Source organism: Oncorhynchus kisutch, linkage group LG11, assembly GCF_002021735.2.
Source record: "Oncorhynchus kisutch isolate 150728-3 linkage group LG11, Okis_V2, whole genome shotgun sequence".
Lineage (NCBI taxonomy): Eukaryota > Metazoa > Chordata > Actinopteri > Salmoniformes > Salmonidae > Oncorhynchus > Oncorhynchus kisutch.
Window position 1 is genome coordinate 20,683,381 of NC_034184.2, and position 9,927 is coordinate 20,693,307.

Here is a 9,927-nt window from a genome sequence, read left to right on the forward strand (position 1 = left end):
AGCTAGCCAACATTAGCCAGTTAGCTTGGGTGCTTGACTGTTCTTGTTGTTAGGACAGAACACTCAGATCAACCCTTAAAGAGATGGGTGGGGATAAAGATTTAGAGGGTGTGAACGATGCTGAATGGCCGTAGAGAAAGAAGAGCTCTCCAGTAGGTACTAAAACGTTCAAAGGCCATTTCCTAAAAAGTTAGTTTACAAGTTTATCAACCTTCAAAGCAGAATTACTTACCATTGTTCCTCAAATACAGTGTATAATATAACATTTTGTAGCTCTGTGTCTTTGCTTTTATCCAATGTACAAAACATAATTTCAAATTTCGCTACATAATTGTATTTTCTTACTTCACCTTTATTTAACCAGGTAGGCTAGTTGAGAACAAGTTCTCATTTACAACTGCGACCTGGCCAAGATAAAGAAAAGCAGTGCGACACAAACAACACAGAGTTACATATGGAATAAACAAGCGTACAGTCAATAACAAAATAGAAAAAAAAGAACGTTTATATACAGTGTGTGCAAATGGCGTGAGGAGGAAGGGCAATAAATAGGCCATAGAAGCGAAGTAATTACAATTTATCAAATTAACACTAGAGTGATAGATGAGCAGATGGTGATGTGCAAGTAGAAATGCTGGTATGCAAAAGAGCAGAAGAGTAAATAAAAACAATATGGGGATGAGGTTGGTAGATTGGGTGGGCTATTTACAGATGGGCTATGTACAGCTGCAGCGATCGGTTAGCTGCTCGGATAGTTGATGTTTAAAGTTGGTGAGGGAAATATAAGTCTCCAGCTTCAGCGATTTTTGCAATTCGTTCCAGTCATTGGCAGCAGAGTACTGGAAGGAAAGGCGGCCAAATGAGGTGTTGGCTTTGGAGATGACCAGTGAGATATACCCGCTGGAGCGCGTGCTACGGGCGGGTGTTGTTATCGTGACCAGTGAGCTGAGATAAGGCAGAGCTTTACCTAGCATAGACGTATAGATGACCTGGAGCCAGTGGGTCTGGCGACGAATTTGTAGCGAGGCCCAGCCGACTAGAGCATACAGGTCGCAGTGGTGGGTGGTATAAGGGGCTTTAGTGACAAAACGGATAGCACTGTGATAGACTGCATCCAATTTGCTGAGTAGTGTTGGAGGCTATTGTATAGATGACATCACCGAAGTCTAGGATCGGTAGGATAGTCCGTTTTATGAGTGTATGTTTGGTGGTGTGAGTGAAGGAGGCTTTGTTGTCGAAATAGGAAGCCGGTTCTAGATTTGATTTTGGATTGGAAATGTTTAATATGAGTCTGGAAGGAGAGTTTACAGTCTAGCCAGAAACTTAGGTATTTGTAGTTGTCCACATATTCTAAGTCCAGAGGAGTCGGGCGGGCGGGTGCGGGCAGCGAACGGTTGAAAAGCATGCATTTGGTTTTACTAGCGTTTAAGAGCAGTTGGAGGATGGAAGGAGTGTTGTATGGCATTGAAGCTCATTTAGAGGTTAGCACAGTGTCCAAAGAAGGGCCAGATGTATACAGAATGGTGTCGTCTGCGTAGAGGTGGATCAGGGAATCACCCACAGCAAGAGCGACATTGTTGATATAGAGTCAGCCCGAGAAGTAAACCCTGTGGTACCCCCATAGAGACTGCCAGAGCTCCGGACAACAGGCCCACCGGAATTTTGACACACTGAACTCTGTCTGAGAACTAGTTGGTGAACCAGGCGAGGCGGTCATTTGAGAAACCAAGGCTGTTGAGTCTACCGATAAGAATGCAATGATTGACAAAGTCGAAAGCCTTGGCCAGGTGGATGAAGACGGCTGCACAGTGCTGTCTTTAATTGATGTCGGTTATGATATTGTTTAGTACCTTAAGCGTGGCTAAGGTGCACCCGTGACCAGCTCGAAAACCAGATTACACCGCGGAGAAGGTACGGTGGGATTCGAAATGGTCAGTGATCGGTTTATTAACTTGGCTTTCGAAGACTTTAGAAAGGCAGGGAAGGATGGATATAGGTCTATAAAAGTTTGGGTCTAGAGTGTTACCCCCTTTGAAGAGGGGGATGACCGCGGAAGCTTTCCAATCTTTAGGGATCTCGGACGATACGAAAGAGGTTGAACAGACTGGCAATAGGGGTTGCAACAATGGCGGCGGATAATTTTAGAAATAGAGGGTCTAGATTGTCGAGCCCAGCTGATTTGTACAGGTTTTGCAGCTCTTTCAGAACATCTGCTATTTGGAATTGGGTGAAGGAGAAGCTGGGGAGGCTTGGGCAAGTAGCTGCGTGGGATGCGTAGCTGTTGGCTGGGGTTGGGGTAGCCAGGAGGAAAGCATGGCCAACCGTAGAGAAATGCTTATTGAAATTCTCTATTATTGTGGATTTATCGGTGGTGACAGGGTTACCTAGCCTCAGTGTAGTGGGCAGCTGGGAGGTGCTCTTATTCTCCATGGACTTTACAGTGTCCGAAAACTTTTTGGAGTTAGAGCTACAGGATGCAAATTTCGGTTTGAAAAAGCTAGCCTTTGTTTTCCTGACTGACCGTGTATTAGTTCCTGACTTCCCTGAAAAGTTGCATATCGCGGGGACTATTCGATGCTATTGCAGTCCACCACAGGATGCTTTTGTGTTGGTCGAGGGCAGTCAGGTCTGGAGTGAAAGAATCTGTTCTTAGTTCTACATTTTTTGAAAGGGACATGCTTATTTAAGATGGTGAGGAAATTACTTTTAAAGAACGACCAGGCAACCTCGACTGACGGGATGAGGTCAATATCCTTCCAGGATACCCGGGCCAGGTCGATTAGAAAGGCCTGCTCGCTGAAGTGTTTTAGGGAGCCTTTGACAGTGATTAGGGGTGGTCGTTTGACCGCGGACCTATAGCAGATGCAGGGAATGAGGCAGTGATCACTGAGATCCTGATTGAAAACAGCAGAGGTATATTTGGAGGGCAAGTTGGTCAGGATAATATCTATGAGGGTGCCCATGTTTACGGATTTAGGGTTGTACCTGGTGGGTTCCTTGATAATTTGTGTGAGATTGAGGGCATCTAGCTTAGATTGTAGGAATGCCGGGGTGTTAAGCATATCCCAGTTTAGGTCACCTAACAGAACGAACTCTGAAGATAGATGGGGGAAATCAATTCACATACAGTGGGGCAAAAAAGTATTTAGTCAGCCACCAATTGTGCAAGTTCTCCCACTTAAAAAGATGAGAGAGGCCTGTAATATTCATCATAGGTAGTTTAAACTATGACAGACAAAATGAGAATGTTTTCCTCCAGAAAATCACATTGTAGGATTTTTAATGAATTTATTTGCAAATTATGGTGGAAAATACGTATTTGGTCAATAACAAAAGTTTCTCAATACTTTGTTATATACCCTTTGCCAACAATGACAGAGGTCAAACGTTTTCTGTAAGTCTTCACAAGGTTTTCACACACTGTTGCTGGTATTTTGGCCCATTCCTCCATGCAGATCTCCTCAAGAGCAGTGATGTTTTGGGGCTGTTGCTGGGCAACACAGACTTTCAACTCCCTCCAAAGATTTTCTATGGGGTTGAGATCTGGAAACTGGCTTGGCCACTCCAGGACCTTGAAATGCTTCTTACGAAGCCACTCCTTTGTTGCCCGGGCGGTGTGTTTGGGATCATTGTCATGCTGAAAGACCCAGCCACGTTTAATCTTCAATGCCCTTGCTGGTGGAAGGAGGTTTTCACTCAAAATCTCACGATACATGGCCCCATTCATTCTTTCCTTTACACGGATCAGTCGTCCTGGTCCCTTTGCAGAAAAACAGCCCCAAAGCATGATGTTTCCACCCCCATGCTTCACAGTAGGTATGGTGTTCTTTGGATGCAACTCAGCATTCTTTGTCCTCCAAACACGACGAGTTGACTTTTTACCAAAAAGTCCTATTTTGGTTTCATCTGACCATATGACATTCTCCCAATCTTCTTCTGGATCATCCAAATGCTCTCTAGCAAACTTCAGACGGGCCTGGACATGTACTGGCTTAAGCAGGGGGACACGTCTGGCACTGTAGGATTTGAGTCCCTGGCGGCGTAGTGTGTTACTGATGGTAGGCTTTGTTACTTTGGTCCCAGCTCTCTGCAGGTCATTCACTAGGTCCCCCCGTGTGGTTCTGGGATTTTTGCTCACCATTCTTGTGATCATTTTGACCTCACGGGGTGAGATCTTGCGTGGAGCCCCAGATCGAGGGAGATTATCAATGGTCTTGTATGTATTCCATTTCCTAATAATTGCTCCCACAGTTGATTTCTTCAAACCAAGCTGCTTACCTATTGCAGATTCAGTCTTCCCAGCCTGGTGCAGGTCTACAATTGTGTTTCTGGTGTCCTTTGACAGCTCTTTGGTCTTGGCCATAGTGGAATTTGGAGTGTGACTGTTTGAGGTTGTGGACAGGTGTCTTTTATACTGATAACAAGTTCAAACAGGTGCCATTAATACAGGTAACGAGTGGAGGACAGAGGAGCCTCTTAAAGAAGTTACAGGTCTGTGAGAGCCAGAAATCTTGCTTGTTTGTAGGTGACCAAATACTTATTTTCCACCATAATTTGCAAATAAATTCATAAAAAATCCTACAATGTGATTTTCTGGATTTTTTTCTCTCATTTTGTCTGTCATAGTTTAAACTACCTATGATGAAAATTACAGGCCTCATCTTTTTAAGTGGGAGAACTTGCACAATTGGTGGCTGACTAAATACTTTTTTGCCCCACTGTATGGTGTCCAAGGGACAGCTGGGAGCTGAGGGAGGCCAATAACAGGCAGCAACAGTGAGAGACTTATTTCTGGAGAGATTCCTTTTTAGAAGGAAATTAGAAGCTCGAACTGTTGTGGCATAGACCTGGAAAGTATGACAGAGCTTTGCAAGCTAACTCCTCCTCCTTTGGCAGTTCTATCTTGACGGAAAATGTTGTCGTTGGGGATGGAAATCTCAGAATTTTTGGTGGCCTTCCTAAGCCAGGATTCAGATACGGCAGAAGCATCAGGGTTGGTGGAGTAAAACAAAGTGAGTAAAACAAACTTAGGGAGGAGGCTTCTGATGTGAAAAACCACCTAGAGCGGAGATCGCTAGCGGGATCAAATTCGACAACTACCGGTGAAATCGGAGCGCGCCAAATAAAAAAAATCGTAATATTAAACATTCATGAAACATTTCATTAAACATGAAAATACAAGTGTCATACATGATTCTTTAGCTTAGAATCTTGGTAATCAAACTGCGTTGTTAGATTTCAAAAAGGCTTTACGGCGAAAGTATACCATTTGATTGTCTGAGGACAGCACCCCACAACAATATCCTTTTCAAACTAGCACAGGGGACACAAAATCACAAACTAGCAATAATCAATTACTTTTGAAGATCTTCCTGTTTGCAATCCCAAGGGTCCCAGCTACACAATGAATGGTTGTTTTGATTGATAAAGTCATTCTTTATATCACAAAAAAATACTGTTTAGTCGGCGCCATTGAATTCAATAATCCAGTCCTTCAACATGCATACAAAGGATTCCAAAACGTTACCAGCAAAGTTCGTCCAAAAGAGTAAAACGATATTTGTTGTAAATCCTCAGGCGGTCTAATATCCAAAATAACTCTAATATTTCAGACGTAGATTACTAAATTCAATAGCTAAGGAAAAGAACGAAGAGTGTGCCCACGTTCATGCGCGCAAAAAGACTACTTTGCCCTGGCGCTCAACTTGGAACGACTACAAATACTTCTTCATTAAAAAAACAAGCCTAAAACCTTGTATAAAGACTGTTGACATCTAGTGGAAGCCATAGGAACTGCAATCTGGGAGGTGGAAATGAAATCTTTCAATAGCATTGCATTGGAAGTCATACTGAGCTCAAAAAATAAAATTCAGGATAGATTTTCCTCAGGTTTTCGCCTGCTATATCAGTTCTGTTATAGTCAGACATTATTTTAACAGTTTTAGAAACTTTAGAGTGTTTTCTATCCAATTCTACCAATTCTATGCATATCCTAGCTTCTGGCCTGAGTAACAGGCAGTTTACTTTAGGCACGTCAGACAGACGGAAATTCAGGAAACTAAGCATTACTCGCAGAGAGGTTAACATGCATGAAACCAAGTCTTATTCGGTTACAGAAGTCAACAAATGAGAGTGCCTGGGGACACACAGGGCGTGGGTTAACCTCCACATCACCTGCGGAACAGAGGAGGAGTAGGATGAGGGTATGGCTGAAGGCTATCAGAACTGGATGTCTAGTGTGTTGGGGACAGAGAATAAAATGAGCAGATTTCTGGGTGTAGTAGAATAGATTCAAGGAATGATGCACAGACAGGGGTATGGTGGGGTGCGGGTACTGTGGAGGTAAGCCCAGGCACCGAGTGATGATGAGAGGTTGCATCTCTGGATGGGCTAGTTATGCTGGGTGAAGTCACCGCATGTGTGGGAGGTGGGACAAAGGAGGTATCTGAGGCAAGTTGAGTGGGACTAGGGGCTCCGCAGTAAACTAAAACAATGATAACTATCCTCAACAACAGTGTACAAGGCATTTTGACAATTGAGACATAAAGCGAGGCATAAAGCAATCACAGGTGTTGATTGGGAGAGCTAGCTAAGACAACAGGTAAGACAACAGATAATCAAATCAAATTTATTTATATAGCCCTTCTTACATCAGCTGATATATCAAAGTGCTGTACAGAAACCCAGCCTAAAACCCCAAACAGCAAGCAATGCAGGTGTAGAAGCTCAGTGGCTAGGAAAAACTCCCTAGAAAGGCCAAAACCTAGGAAGAAACTTAGAGAGGAACCAGGCTATGAGGGGTGGCCAGTCCTCTTCTGGCTGTGCCGGGTGGAGATTATAACAGAACATGGCCAAGATGTTAAAATGTTCATAAATGACCAGCATGGTCTAATAACAGTAATCACAGTGAACAGGTACGGGTTCCATAGCTGCAGGCAGAACAGTTGAAACTGGATCAGCAGCACGGCCAGGTGGAATGAGGACAACAAGTAGTCATCATGCCAGGTAGTCCTGAGGCATGATCCTAGGGCCCGACACATAAACTACTGCAGCATAAATACTGGAGGCTGAGACAGGAGGGGTCAGGAGAAAGTGGCCCCATCCTATGATAGCCCCGGACAGGGCCAAACAGGCAGGATATAACCTCACCCACTTTGCCAAAGCACAGCCCCCACAACACTAGAGGGATATCTTCAACCACCAATTTACCATCCTGAGACAAGGCCAAGTATAGCCCACAAAGCTCTCCGCCACGGCACAACCCAAGGGGGAGGGGGTGCCAACCCAGACAGGAAGACCACGTCAGTGACTCAACCTGATCAAGTGACGCACCCCTCCTAGGGACGGCATGAAAGAGCACCAGTAAGCCAGTGACTCAGCCCCTGTAATAGGGTTAGAGGCAGAAAATCCCAGTGGAGCGAGGGGAACCAGCCAGGCAGAGACAGCACGGGCGGTTCGTTGCTCCAGTGCCTTTCCGTTCACCTTCACACTCCTGGGCCAGACTACACTCAATCGTAGGACCTACTGAAGAGATGAGTCTTCAGTAAAGACTTAAAGGTTGAGACAGAGTCTGCGTCTCTCACATGGGTAGGCAGACCATTCCATAAAAAAATTGAGGTCTATAGGAGAAAGCCCTGCCTCCAGCTGTCTGCCTAGAAATTCTAGGGACAATTAGGAGGCCTGCGTCTTGTTACCGTAGCGTACGTGTAGGTATGTACGGCAGGACCAAATCGGAAAGATAGGTAGGAGCAAGCCCATGTAACGCTTTGTAGGTTAGCAGTAAAACCTTGAAATGAGCCCTTAACAGGAAGCCAGTGAAGCCAGTGTAGGGAGTCTAGCACTGGAGTAATATTTTTGGTTCTAGTGACTGTTTGGCCATAATGACCACAGTTATGTTTGGAGGAAAAAGGGGGAGGCTTGCAAGCCGAAGAACACCACCCCGCCCGTGAAGTGCAGGGGTGGCAGTATCATGTTGTGGGGGTGCTTTGCTGCAGGAAGGACTGGTGCACTTCACAAAATAGATGGCATCACGAGGAAAGAAAATTATGTGGATATATTGAAGAAACATCTCAAGACATCGGTCAGGAAGTTAAAACTTGGCCCCAAGCACACTTCCGAAGTTGTGGCAAAAGGGCTTAAGGACAACAAAGTCAAGGTCTTAGAGTGGCCTTCACAAAGCCCTGACCTCAACCCTATAGAACATTTATGGGCAGAACTGAAAAAGCTTGTGCAAGCAAGGAGGCCTACAAACCTGACTCAGTTACACCAGCTCTGTCAGGAGGAATGGGCCAAAATTCACCCAACTTATTGTGGGAAGCTGGTGGAAGGCTACACGAAACATTTGACCTAAGTTAAACAATTTAAAGGCATTGCTACCAAATACTAATTGAGTGCATGTAAACTTCTGACCCACTGGGAATGTGATGAAAGAAATAAAAGCTGAAATAAATCACTCTACTATTATTCTGACATTTCACATTCTTAAAATAAAGTGGTGATCCTAACTGACCTAAAACAGGGAATCTTTAGTATGATTAAATGTCAGGAATTCTGAAAAACTAATGTATTTGGCTAAGGTGTATGTAAACTTCCGACTTCAACTGTATCTTATCTAGGATGTAATCAATTGTCCAACAGTTGCAAATGAGAGTTTCTATTGGACAAATTCAGGTATTTTCCGTTTAAGAAACATTTTTTAAAAAGAATCAGCTGAATGAATACACCACTGATCACGAATAAACCGTTCACTTTCATAGTAGCCACGTTGTATTCCTTCTCGCCTCTATGCCCTCTCCTCCCCTCACCTTTTCCATTTGTTTGTTGACTTCAATTAACACATCAGCTGTATGTGACCAGGCGAAAAAACCTTTGCAAGTCAAGTCATAACCGCTACACACAGCCTACATAATTGTCCCCATATTAGCTAAAGTAACGTCCTAGTCAACATAGCTAATATAACTAATGTGTTAGTAAACCCACTACAATCATGCAGTAACTTTAGTGTATAGTCAGTAAGCAGTTACACTGTTGAGCCCTGGTGGAAATACATTAATAAAACCAAAAGCTTACCTAGACTTGGAAGAGTTCCAGTATTGTGTTGGATAGTCATAGCATCCCTCTGGATGTCGATTAAGGCAGTCCCCCGCACCTCTAGGATTCTGAGGAGTTGGGTTAAATGCATTACACACATTTCAGTTGAAGGCATTCAGTTGTACAACTGACTAGGTTTCCCCTTTCTGTTTAAGCCAGCTGCATTTGCTAGCTAAGGTAAGTGAAATAAATTTAAAAAATTACACACTCTTGCTTCTCCATTTTTTAAATGAATTTGTTTTGAACTGTTCAACTATGGTCTTTCTGAGTCAACTACTCACATTTTATGCACTGCAGTGCTAGCTAGCTGTAGCTTATGCTTTCAATACTAGATTCATTCTCTGATCCTTTGACTGGGTGGACATGTCAGTTCATGCTGCAAGAGCTCTGATAGAGGACGTCCTCCAACATGGTAGATGTCATAATTACTGGGTAAATCTATGGAAAAGGGGTGAGAACCAATGGACGGAAGCTAGCTGTCCTCTGGCTACACCATGGAGCTACTCTACAGAGTGCTGTTGAGGCTACTGTAGACCATTGCAAAACAGTGTGTTTTAATCAAATATTTGGTGGCATGAATATATTAGTATAGTTACCTAAAAATAGAAAAAAACGCAATGTTTTACAATTTATGAAATTCACTGAGGATGGTCCTCCCCTTCTTCCGATGGGTCGCCACGGCTCAAAACACATTCACTTTTAGGTTACAAAGATAGTCATACACCCACACATGGTCCAGTTCAGTTTATGGGGTGACTCAGTGTATGAGCTGAGTAGTAAACACTAAAACTTCAGTTTGCGTCTCAATTGTCCTTCAAGGGAAATCCACTTAAAAAC